The 9,736-nt window shown below is 49.6% G+C and overlaps 1 long non-coding RNA gene across 2 annotated transcripts; it reads left to right on the top strand.

The window, feature by feature from the left end:
• The first annotated feature begins 4,452 nt into the window (after positions 1-4,452).
• Positions 4,453-9,736, top strand: LOC127539665 (uncharacterized). 2 transcript variants are annotated; one of them, XR_007948009.1, is made up of 2 exons: positions 4,453-8,177; positions 9,436-9,736. It is a non-coding gene; the product is annotated as an uncharacterized LOC127539665 (long non-coding RNA). The 2 variants fall into 2 exon arrangements; XR_007948010.1 differs by lacking the exon at positions 4,453-8,177 and adding an exon at positions 8,505-8,920.

Genomic DNA, 9,736 nt, shown 5'->3' with positions numbered 1-9,736 from the left:
TGTACAATGATCTCCTGGTCCTGCTCATTTCACTCAGCATCAGTTCGTGTAAGTCACTCCAGGCCTTTCTGAAATCATCCTGCTAGTCATTTCTTATAGAACACTAATATTCTATAATCTTCATATACCATGACTTATTCAGCCATTCTCCATGGGCATCCACTCAGTTATGGAGGGCATTTTTGATGAAGGAATTGGTAGGGAATAAAAAGGTTTATACCAGATATACTCAGCAATGGATCACATCATCACTTTCTCACAAATTAATGGAAGCCCTAGGGAATAAAAGATTCCATTGTGTTATTTGTTGATCTTTTGGTAGAATGAAATACTGTCTTACAGGCTAATTGACACCAGAGTCAGACATCAAAGTCATTCAGCCTTCTTTGGAAGACATAACAACAGAATTAACTCTGCATGGAGCCCCTCAGATAATAAACCTCAGAAGAGGAATAAAACAGGGCAAAAGTATTGGCTACAGCGATGGGGGAGAACCAATCCAGAGTTCAGATTAAGAAGGGATTCCCTTTGGGAATTTCCTCCCACTCCATATACCTGTGAGCAGGTAACATGTGTTGAGTACATTCAGCCCCAGGGCATTGCAGAGCCTTCTGGAACAAGTCTGCAATCATTTAAAGGAATTCAGCCTCATTACCCACACAGAAAAGGCTGAGTGGATGAAGAATGTCTATCACCCAGATTTCAACATGCACCTGAATGGAAACCCCCAGAGCTTCTCCAACAATGTGCATTGGAGATTGATGGAGCACATGGCCAATGAGCTGGAAAGAAAGGAGGAGGAAGGTAGGGAAAAAAGAAGAGAAGGAGGAGAGAAGGAAGGAAGGAAGGAAAGTAGGAACGGAGGAAGGAAAGAAGGAAGGAAGGAAGGAAGGGGGACAGGGGAAAAAGAAGGAAGGAAGGAGGGAGGGAGGGAGAGAAGGAAAAGAAGAAGGAAGGAAAGAGAAGGAAGGAGGAAGGAAAGAAGGAAGAGGAAGGAATGAAAAAGGATAAATAGAAGGAAGGAAGAAAAAAAGAAGAAAGAAAGGAAATAAGGAAGGGAAAGGAAAGAAGGAAAGAGAGAAAGAAAGAAAATGAAATGAAATTTATTAGGAAGGAAGGAAACAAGTCTCAGGTGGCTGGACTACAGGCAGAGGGCTCAGAGCCAAGGACATCTCTGCTGGTTGGCTGATTGTTGGCTTTCTTGGTTCTGCTGGGACAGGAGTCCCTTGTTGTCTCTGACTGTGTATCTCCGTTTTTGTCCTTGTTTTTGCTGAATGTAGCTATGTTTATAGTGAAAATCAAGAGGCTCCCTGTCCTTAGCTCGGGCTGCTGGCTGGAGGAGTGATCACAGTGTTAGAACGACACTTTCTGCTCTATTGCATTACTTCCCTCGTGTCCCTTGGCATTCAAGGCCCTGCCCAAGCTGATACTGACCTCCCTTCCACTTTGTCTCAGTATAACTCAGTGCCTGGAACAAAGCAGGTGCTTCATGTAAGATGATTGGTTTTGTATTTCCCAACCCAAACTACTACACCAGTTTTCCTTGGAACACGCTTGCTCATTTTCCCATCTCCGTGCTGGGGTTCACACAGTGCCTCCTGCCTGTAATTGTTTCCTTTTACTTCTTAAATCCAAATCCTACATATCTTTAAGAACTCAGCCCTGTCCTGCCTCCTCTTCCATAGGTATGCTGCTGGCCAGCTGGCTAGGAGCAAGCAGGTGATGTCTGCTTTCTTCTTCTAGGGCTGAGCTGGGACCTGTAACATCTCCATGCAGGGAGGATTCTGGGAAGATGGTGGAGCAAGTTGCTAAATTTCAAGCTTTCCCAATTTTCCCACAAATAGAACAAATTTGTGCCTCAGGGTGAACGTAGATTGGTGAAAACCCAAGAAGATTGGGGCAGAACTGGAGTCCTCCTGGTACAACTGACAAAGTCTGAAGAAAGACCCCAGGCTGGGGATTAACCTTTCTGAAGGGCAAACATCTCTGAGCCAGCTCTGCAGAAACATCAAGTGAGGACCCCTGGGCAAGCTGGGTGTGGCTGGAACCTCAGCAGGAACCTCAGAGACCTCCACCTCCCAGAGGGTTTATGGAGTCGGGCTTTGAGTCCAGGAAGATAGAGTGGGATGGCCAGGGCCCTGGATGAGAAGGAACCAGCACTGGGCCAGTACAGAGGTGGGGGAAAGAGACGTTGCTGGCTGGGGGCACTTGCAGAAAGATGGAGCCCTTGGTTTGGGGGTCCTGGTCAGAGGGGAGAGCTGAAAGGAAGCATGAGACACCTTCCCACCTCACGATTTGAGATGCTCACACTAATACCTTTCATTAAAAAAAAAATGAACCACCAAAGAAGAAAGAACCTCATCATTGAAACATATTGTGAGAACAGGGAAGATTGGGGTTCATCTTCAGAGGAGGACACTTAAATAAAAAAAAAATCTATTCCAAAGAGTAATGTGAAATGGTTCCCTACCCAGAGAGAATTTATAGAAGAACTCAAAAAAGAATTCAAAACTCAAATGAGAGAGGAAAAACTAAAGAAAAAAATTTAAAGCATTCAAGAAAAACAAGATTATGAAAACAAGTTAACCAGTAAGAAAAGAAGTTACAAAATCTCAAAGATGAAAAGGGGAAGCCAGTGAAGCTATGGGAGACCAACAAATAATAAAATAGGTTATAAAGAATGAGAAAATAGAACAGAATGTGAAACATTTCATAAGAAAAACAACAGATCTAGAAGATAGATCAAGAAGAGAAAATAAGAATAATTGGACTGCCAAAAAATTGTGATGAGAAAGAGAACCTTGATACAATAATGCAAGAAATAATCTTAGAAAATTAATAGAAAAAAAATCCATGAATTACCATCTCAAAGAGATCCTTTTGTGGAAAACACATATGAATATTATTGTCAAATTTCAAAACCCCCAGATGAAAAATAAATTTTTTCAAGAAACAAGAAAAAAACAATTCAAATATGCTGGAGCTACAATTAGAATTGTACAAAACTTATCAGCAGATGTATACTTTATGTTTAAGATTTACATCAACAATAGGGTAAACTCAAAGGAAGATTGACAGAGTAAAGGTAAAAATAGTAATCATGCAATATAAATGAGGTGCAGAGGAAGAATAGACCCAGAGGCATTAGAGCAGGGAAGAGGACTCTTAGTTCTGAAAACCTACTCACATCGGGAATACTACATATATATCATGAAGGGTGTATCATCCTCCAAAATCTGTAAAGAAATGAAGGGGATGGAGCTGGGGAGGGACGAGTATGGTCCAGCTCTTGCCCTCCTACTTAATTATATATATATATATATATATAATCCTCCCTGATGTTCTGCCAGGCACATGATAATGTTTTTTTCTCTTTTGTTTCATTTTTTTGGTATTACTTTTCTGTTTTTCTTTTGTTGGAGTTCTTGTTCTTCTTTAAAATAAAGATTCCAAAGATTGTAAAGATTCCAACATTCTTTTTTCCTTATTGTGTTTCTTCAAATAAAATAAATTTTGGGAAAACTCCATGCGACCTCATGTTTGCTTCTCAGAATTTATGTTTTCATGAATCTGGTCAGGGCTGGGCAGCTTCCCAGAGACCTAGTGATAATAGGCTTCCAGGCTCTGTTTGGTCACAGGATTGTGGAAACCAGAGCCTCGGGCACCGGAAGCTCTCTGTAAGGGGCCCTGTCTGCAGGATTTAGGCCCAGAGCGATCCCTCACAGGCCAACCTCTCTATCAGTGCCATTGAGAGATGGGGAAACTGAGGTCTAGAGGATGCCGAACTTGAGAGATTGGGTCTGTCGTGGCCTCCCCCTCTGGGAGAGACAGAGGAAAGGGGCTTGGTTGGTCGGAGGGACGAGTATGGTCCAGCTCTTGCCCTCCTACTTAATTTAGTCAATTATAATGACCACAGCATTAATTCAATTCAATTTATCAAATTGTGAAGAGGCCTAATCTAGGAACTGGACCCTCAGAACCAATTGTTAAATTATCAGAACCAATTGTTAAATTATCAGTGTGAGCATTTATCCCTTAGAGATCAGAACTAGACCCATTGTTTTGTTGATTTAAGACTTAAGAAAGTCAGAAAAGAATGTTAATTAGCAGGTTAAACCAGATATAGGCCACAGCTGAAAAGGAGTAATAAGGCTGGTTTTGGAGCCAGGGGACCTCCGTTAGAGGCCAGTTACCTACCACCTGGGTGATTCTCTGGTCCCTCCCAACTCCAGGCCTGTGGCCCTCTGGATCGTCGTCCCCCCCATCTTTAAAATAAGGGGGCGGCCTCTCTCTGCCCGGAAATCTTGGGATCTGTGCCCTCCCTCTCAGATTATCTCAGCAAATATTTATTAAACACCTGCCTGATGATAAAACCTTTTCTTGCTTTCCTGGGAGTCACAGTCGGGCAGAGAACATACAAACTGACCATTTACAATATTAGGGGATCTGTTCACTAAAGACTTCCAGGACTAAGTGGTCTGTGAGGTGCAGGGGGGACCCCACACCCTCACAGAGGAACCTTGGGAAGCTTCCAAGAGGAGGTGATGTCTGATTTGGGCTTTAGGGGACAAACAGGAATATCACAGGGCCAGGAAGGCCATTCCAGGCACGGGGAAGGGGCAAGCAGAGGCTGGGAGGTGGGAGGGAGAGCATGAGGCTTGAGGAAGATAGAGGACAATTGAGCTGTTATTGAGTGAGTGGAGGACAATTTCTGCCTGAGAAATGACCTGCTGTGGGACCTCAAGGAAAGTCCCTTCTCTAGGTCCCATTTTCTGGGACACGAAATGAAGGTTTGCTTAATAATTCAGGATCAGAGTTCAAATGGAAACACTTGACATTTACAAGCTGTATGACTCCGGCAAATTGCTTAACTCTGATTACCCCCAAAAATTCCCATGGAGAATCCAGGCAACAGAGGGGAGGAGGACGAGCATCCCAGGCATGGGGATCTGCGGGACAAAAGCCTGGATCGGGAGATGGAGAAGACCGGTCTTGTGCAAGGAGCAGCCAGGAGGCCACTGACACTGGATGGAAGAATCTATGGGGTGGCGAAAGTGAGATATAGGAAGCCGGGATAGGCAGGAGGGGACCCGGCTGTGGAAGGCATAAATATCCAAAGTGAGGTGATTTTTGTTTTGTTTTTACCATGGAAGAGCTTTATTATTCCTTTTTTTTCCATTAATTTTTTTATTTTCCTCAGTCCCATGTAAAACAACATTTTTAAATTTTTTATTTTACGTGTACATTCATTTTTTATATAGAATCATGTTGGGAGAGAAAAGTTAGCTCAAAAGGGAAAAACCAGGAGAATTCAGTCTCCATGATTCTCTCTCCCGACGCGTTTCCACCCAAAGTTTATGGAATCGCCTTGGGGGAGAAAGATCAAAGCGATCGGGGCTGATCCTGCACAACCTGCGGTGCGGGCCTTTCCTAGGCGGATGGGAGGCGGGACTCCTCCGGGGAACTGCGGACCTCTTCCCGAAGGCCCTGCAGTGTCCGGGGCTGGCGGCCCCCGGCCCAGGAGCGGGCCGCTCCCTCCGGCCCAGCAGGGCCCGTCTGAAATCCCTGCGGCCGCCCAGCCCGAGCGGCTTCCGCCCCTTCCGATCCCTGTGAGGGCTGTGCGGCCCGGGAGAGCGCAAATTCTCTTCGGTCCCGGAGGCTGAGCACCTGACGCGGGGCTGGGACCGGGACCGGGGGGGCTGCGGCAGAAGCGGGAGGAGTCCGGGAGCCAGGCAGCCGGAGAGGGGGAAGGCGAAGGAGGAAGGGGAGGAAGGACCGGCTCCGGCTCCGGGCCCGGGGCGCTGACCCGGCTCCGGCTCCCTTCCCTTCCTGCTTCCACCCCCGGACAGTAAATGATGGGGCATGGAATGGTCACATCAAAGGGTTAGGAAAAGTCCTTTGTTTTCTGAGGAGGGGCTGGATGGGCGTGGGGGGGGGGAAATGGAGGCAGGGAGGCCAGAGAGGAGCCCCTTGAGGGGTCCGGACATGAACCGGTGGGAGCCTGCCCCGGCGGGAGACTGAGGGAAGCCGCCGAGGTGGAGGCCGTCAAGTGCAGCTCCCTATTTATACCGAAGAGGAAACTGAGTCCTGGGGAGGGGTCCCACAGGTAGAGTCAGGTTTCATAGCCAGCCCCCTCCCAAGGAGGCAGATTAATCAATCATTTAATTAATTATTAATTAATTTCTTTATTTATCCTTTATTTGTTAGTAATGATTATATAAATTAACTCGTTGATGGGTTGCTTAATTACTAAATTAAAGGCTGATTGGAGGCTGGCAGTCAGGGGAAGGGGAGGATTTGGGGGAGGACGATTGGAGTAATGGGAATGAGCTTCCTTCCCCTCCTTCTGCCTCGGAGCCAGGAATGCCCCTGCTGGGATGGGGGGAAGGGCAGACTGAGCTGCCAGCCCCTGGCTGCCCACAGGACACTGCCAAATTCCTCACCTCCTCCTGCTTCTGGGTGGGTCCTGCCCCCCACTGTCCCTCACCCTTGAGCACCCCTTGTTGTTCCCCCTCTGGCAACCATGGGAAGGGGGAAGGCTTATCTAAGTCCTCCTCCTATCCTGAGAGTGCTCCTGCTTCTGTATCCCCAAAGGCTCAGCCAAGCCTAGCTTGGGGTCCACTCTGACCTTTATGTGGGTATCTAAAGCAGACCAGAAGGTCCAGGTTCAGGGGCCCCACTGCTCCCCAAAGGCCCAGCCCTTCCCTACCCAAGCTTGGGGTCCACCGTGACCACTGTCTAAGGCAGACCAGAAGGCCCAGAGTTCCAGAGCCTCGGCTGCCCACGGGGTCTCTGGGCAAATTTCCTTCCTTCCTTGCCCCCGACTCCCTCCCCATCTTGCCCCCCTGCATGCAGCATCTGACCCACATAGTAGCCCTCGGTAAATGCTCATTGACTGACTGACAGACCGACTCTTGCTTCTGCCCACCCACGAGTGCCCCGTCCCTCCTCTTCCTGCACAGACTCCCTTGCCCCTCAGTGCAAGAAGGCTGTCGGACAAGCTGGCATCCTAGGCCCCTGCCAACCCTAGAACTGCGGGCTCATCACCCTTTGCTAAGGGCTGGCATTCGGACGGAGGCTGTTGGTCTGAGCCCCAGCTGGCACAGTGAAGAGGGCCCTGGGCCTGGCAGGAGGTTGATCTGAGCTCAGATTCAGTTCTGGGTCTGCCTTAGTTTCTCCCAGTATAAAACGGGCAGAATCACCTGCTTCCCAGGGTTGTAAAGACTTTAGAATACCATATGAACACATTTTGTTCGGTCCTGACTCTTCGCGATCCCATCTGGGATTTTACTGGCAAAGCTACAGGAATGGTTTTCCATTTCCTTCTCCTGAGGCAAGTGGGCCGAGTGACTTGCCCAGGGTCTCGCAGCTAGAAAGGGCCAGATCTGCCCTCATGTAGCTCTTATAGATCATTTCTGCACCAAAACAGGAAGCGATGGTCTCCCGGAGGTGGGGAGGAGAGGTTTTGAGGGGCATTAATCAGCTGACAGACAAGTGGTGCTGGTGGGGAGGCCCTGGAGGACCGGACCCTCTCCTTCCATTTCTGTCCCTGCCTGGCTGTTTCAGCACAGTCCAGCAGGGACCCTCTCCACAGCACGATGCTTTTCTCCCAACAGTCTTGGGTGTTTGGACTCGGGATGAAGGCCTCTGAATTTCCCTGGGCTGTCTCTTCTTGGAAGAATCCATCTGACTTCCACGGTCCGCTATAAGCAAGGCACTGGTCGGCTCTGTGGCAGAGCTGCTGTGGGCCGAGCCCCTGGGGTCCAGTTTCTAGGGACAGCCGTTCCCTATCCACACCAATGGCTGGCGAGAGGCCCCCTCTGGCCCGGGCCGACCTTCAGGCCAGGTGCCACCTGCTCTGCCCCCTCCCTCACCCCGCCCAAGCTTGCCAGTGCTGGGGGGAGTTTCCCTGCCTCTTTCCCCCGATTTGCTTCTGTCCAGTGCTCTCAGGGCTATGCTTGGTCAGCGTTCCATCTCGGCCCGAAGGAAAGATCAGAACACTAGAGTGCCATTTCCAAAGGTCCTTGATCCCTGGTCCACAAGGGGAGAGGGGAAATCAATGATTTTGCAACCGTGAGAATCGTGGATTTGTGCCAGGGGCAGGATGGGCAGGGAACTGAGCCCTGATAGCAAGAATCAGATTCGGGCATTGGAACTTACAAGCTGTGTGACCCTAGGTAAGTCAACTTGTCCTAAGTGTAAAATGGAACTCCCCCTTAGTCCTGTCTCGGGGGGTCCGGGGATTCAGCAGCAGAAGGCCAAGTCTGGCCGCTTCCACGGAGCCGGGAAGGCAGCAAGCAGGGGCCTGGTGGGGGGCTCCAAGTTGACCATCCGAGGGACGACGTCAGCCGCAGCGGCTCCCGGAGGTCACTTGCCAGTTACAGAAACTGATTTGCGATGACGAAAGGGATGGTCACCTACTGAAGTCCCAGCCCCTTGGAGCCTTGGACAGTGGGATGCTCTGCCTAGGACGGGGAGAGATCTCAAAGCAAGGGTAAGGGGAGGCCGCCCAATGAGGGCCACGTAAAATCCGAGGAGCCCCCAGGAGGCTCGCTGAGTCTGCTCACCTGGGAAGGCAGGATGGGCCGCTCTCAGCTTCCTTCTCTGGCAGACTAGGAATGGCATCTCCTACGCCCTATCCCCCTCCTGCACGGTACCCCAAAGTCCCTTAATGATCGGCTCCTGAGCCAGAAAGCTCTCTCCTCTTTCCTGGTCTCCTTCATCTGCATCAAGTCATGAGCTGGTGAGCTTGGAAGGACTGGAAGAGCCAGTCCGGTGAACGGCCAACCCAAGGAGCGATCTTAGCCAGGACATCCGTGCGACCAGGGAGGGGGCCTCCTCAGTTCTTGGGGATCCCCACTGCGCTAACCCCTCTTCCCTTCGGTGTGCCCATTTGCTGTGACCTTCTCTCCGCCGGCAAGTGAGAGTAACTGCTTTCATTCTGTCCCTGACTTTTTCCTGCCGGGGAAGAATCCATCCCTCCTTCTGGTCCCTCTTCGGCTTCTCTCAGGGTTTATCTTTCTCCCCTATCTCTGGGTCTGCACCTTCTCTGAGCCCGCTCTCGGGTGTGCAGAGAATCAGAAACATTGTCAAAGGCAAGGAGAAGAAGGGGAACAGTGGGGACACCTCGGGGTGGCCGAGACCCTCAGGGGCTCCTGGAAGGCTGGCTGGCTGCACGTTGGGTGGACCCTCTCTAGGGGAATCCTGGAAGGACAGGAGGAGAAGAATGGACTGACACACGCGGTGGGAGAGGGCTAAGAGGTGTCCGGAGGGTCCCTGCAAGAACCAGTCAGCCGGCTTGGGCTCAGTGCTACCTGTCTGAGAACACCCTGGGACACAGGTGCCTGCCAGGGGGACCTTGGATGATTTATGCCGGCCCAGAAAAAAGGCTCTGAACAAGAAGAGGAATTAACTGCTTTTCTCTCTCCTTAAAAGGCAGAGTAAATGTTCCTGACTCTATCCCATACTGCTCCTGCCTCCTCCCCAGGATCTGTGGGAGCATCCTCAGGCCTGGACTCTCTGGATTTCTCCCCCACCTCCTTTAAAAGAACTTCAGATCCAGACTGGGAAGAAGACATCAGTGCAGTGGATCATTCAAAGAACAGAAAGGTTTGCCCAAAGCCACGCAAGTCCATAATCTACCTCAATCGCAATTTTCTTTCTATAAAATGGGGCCAATGTTAATAGCTTATCTCACAATGTTGTTGAAAAAATCGAATTAAATCAAATTATGAGA

The sequence above is a fragment of the Antechinus flavipes genome, chromosome 6 (genome assembly GCF_016432865.1).
Source record: "Antechinus flavipes isolate AdamAnt ecotype Samford, QLD, Australia chromosome 6, AdamAnt_v2, whole genome shotgun sequence".
Taxonomy (NCBI): Eukaryota; Metazoa; Chordata; class Mammalia; order Dasyuromorphia; family Dasyuridae; genus Antechinus; species Antechinus flavipes.
Note: the sequence above shows the minus strand (reverse complement) of the source record. Positions and strands in the feature narration are given on the sequence as shown.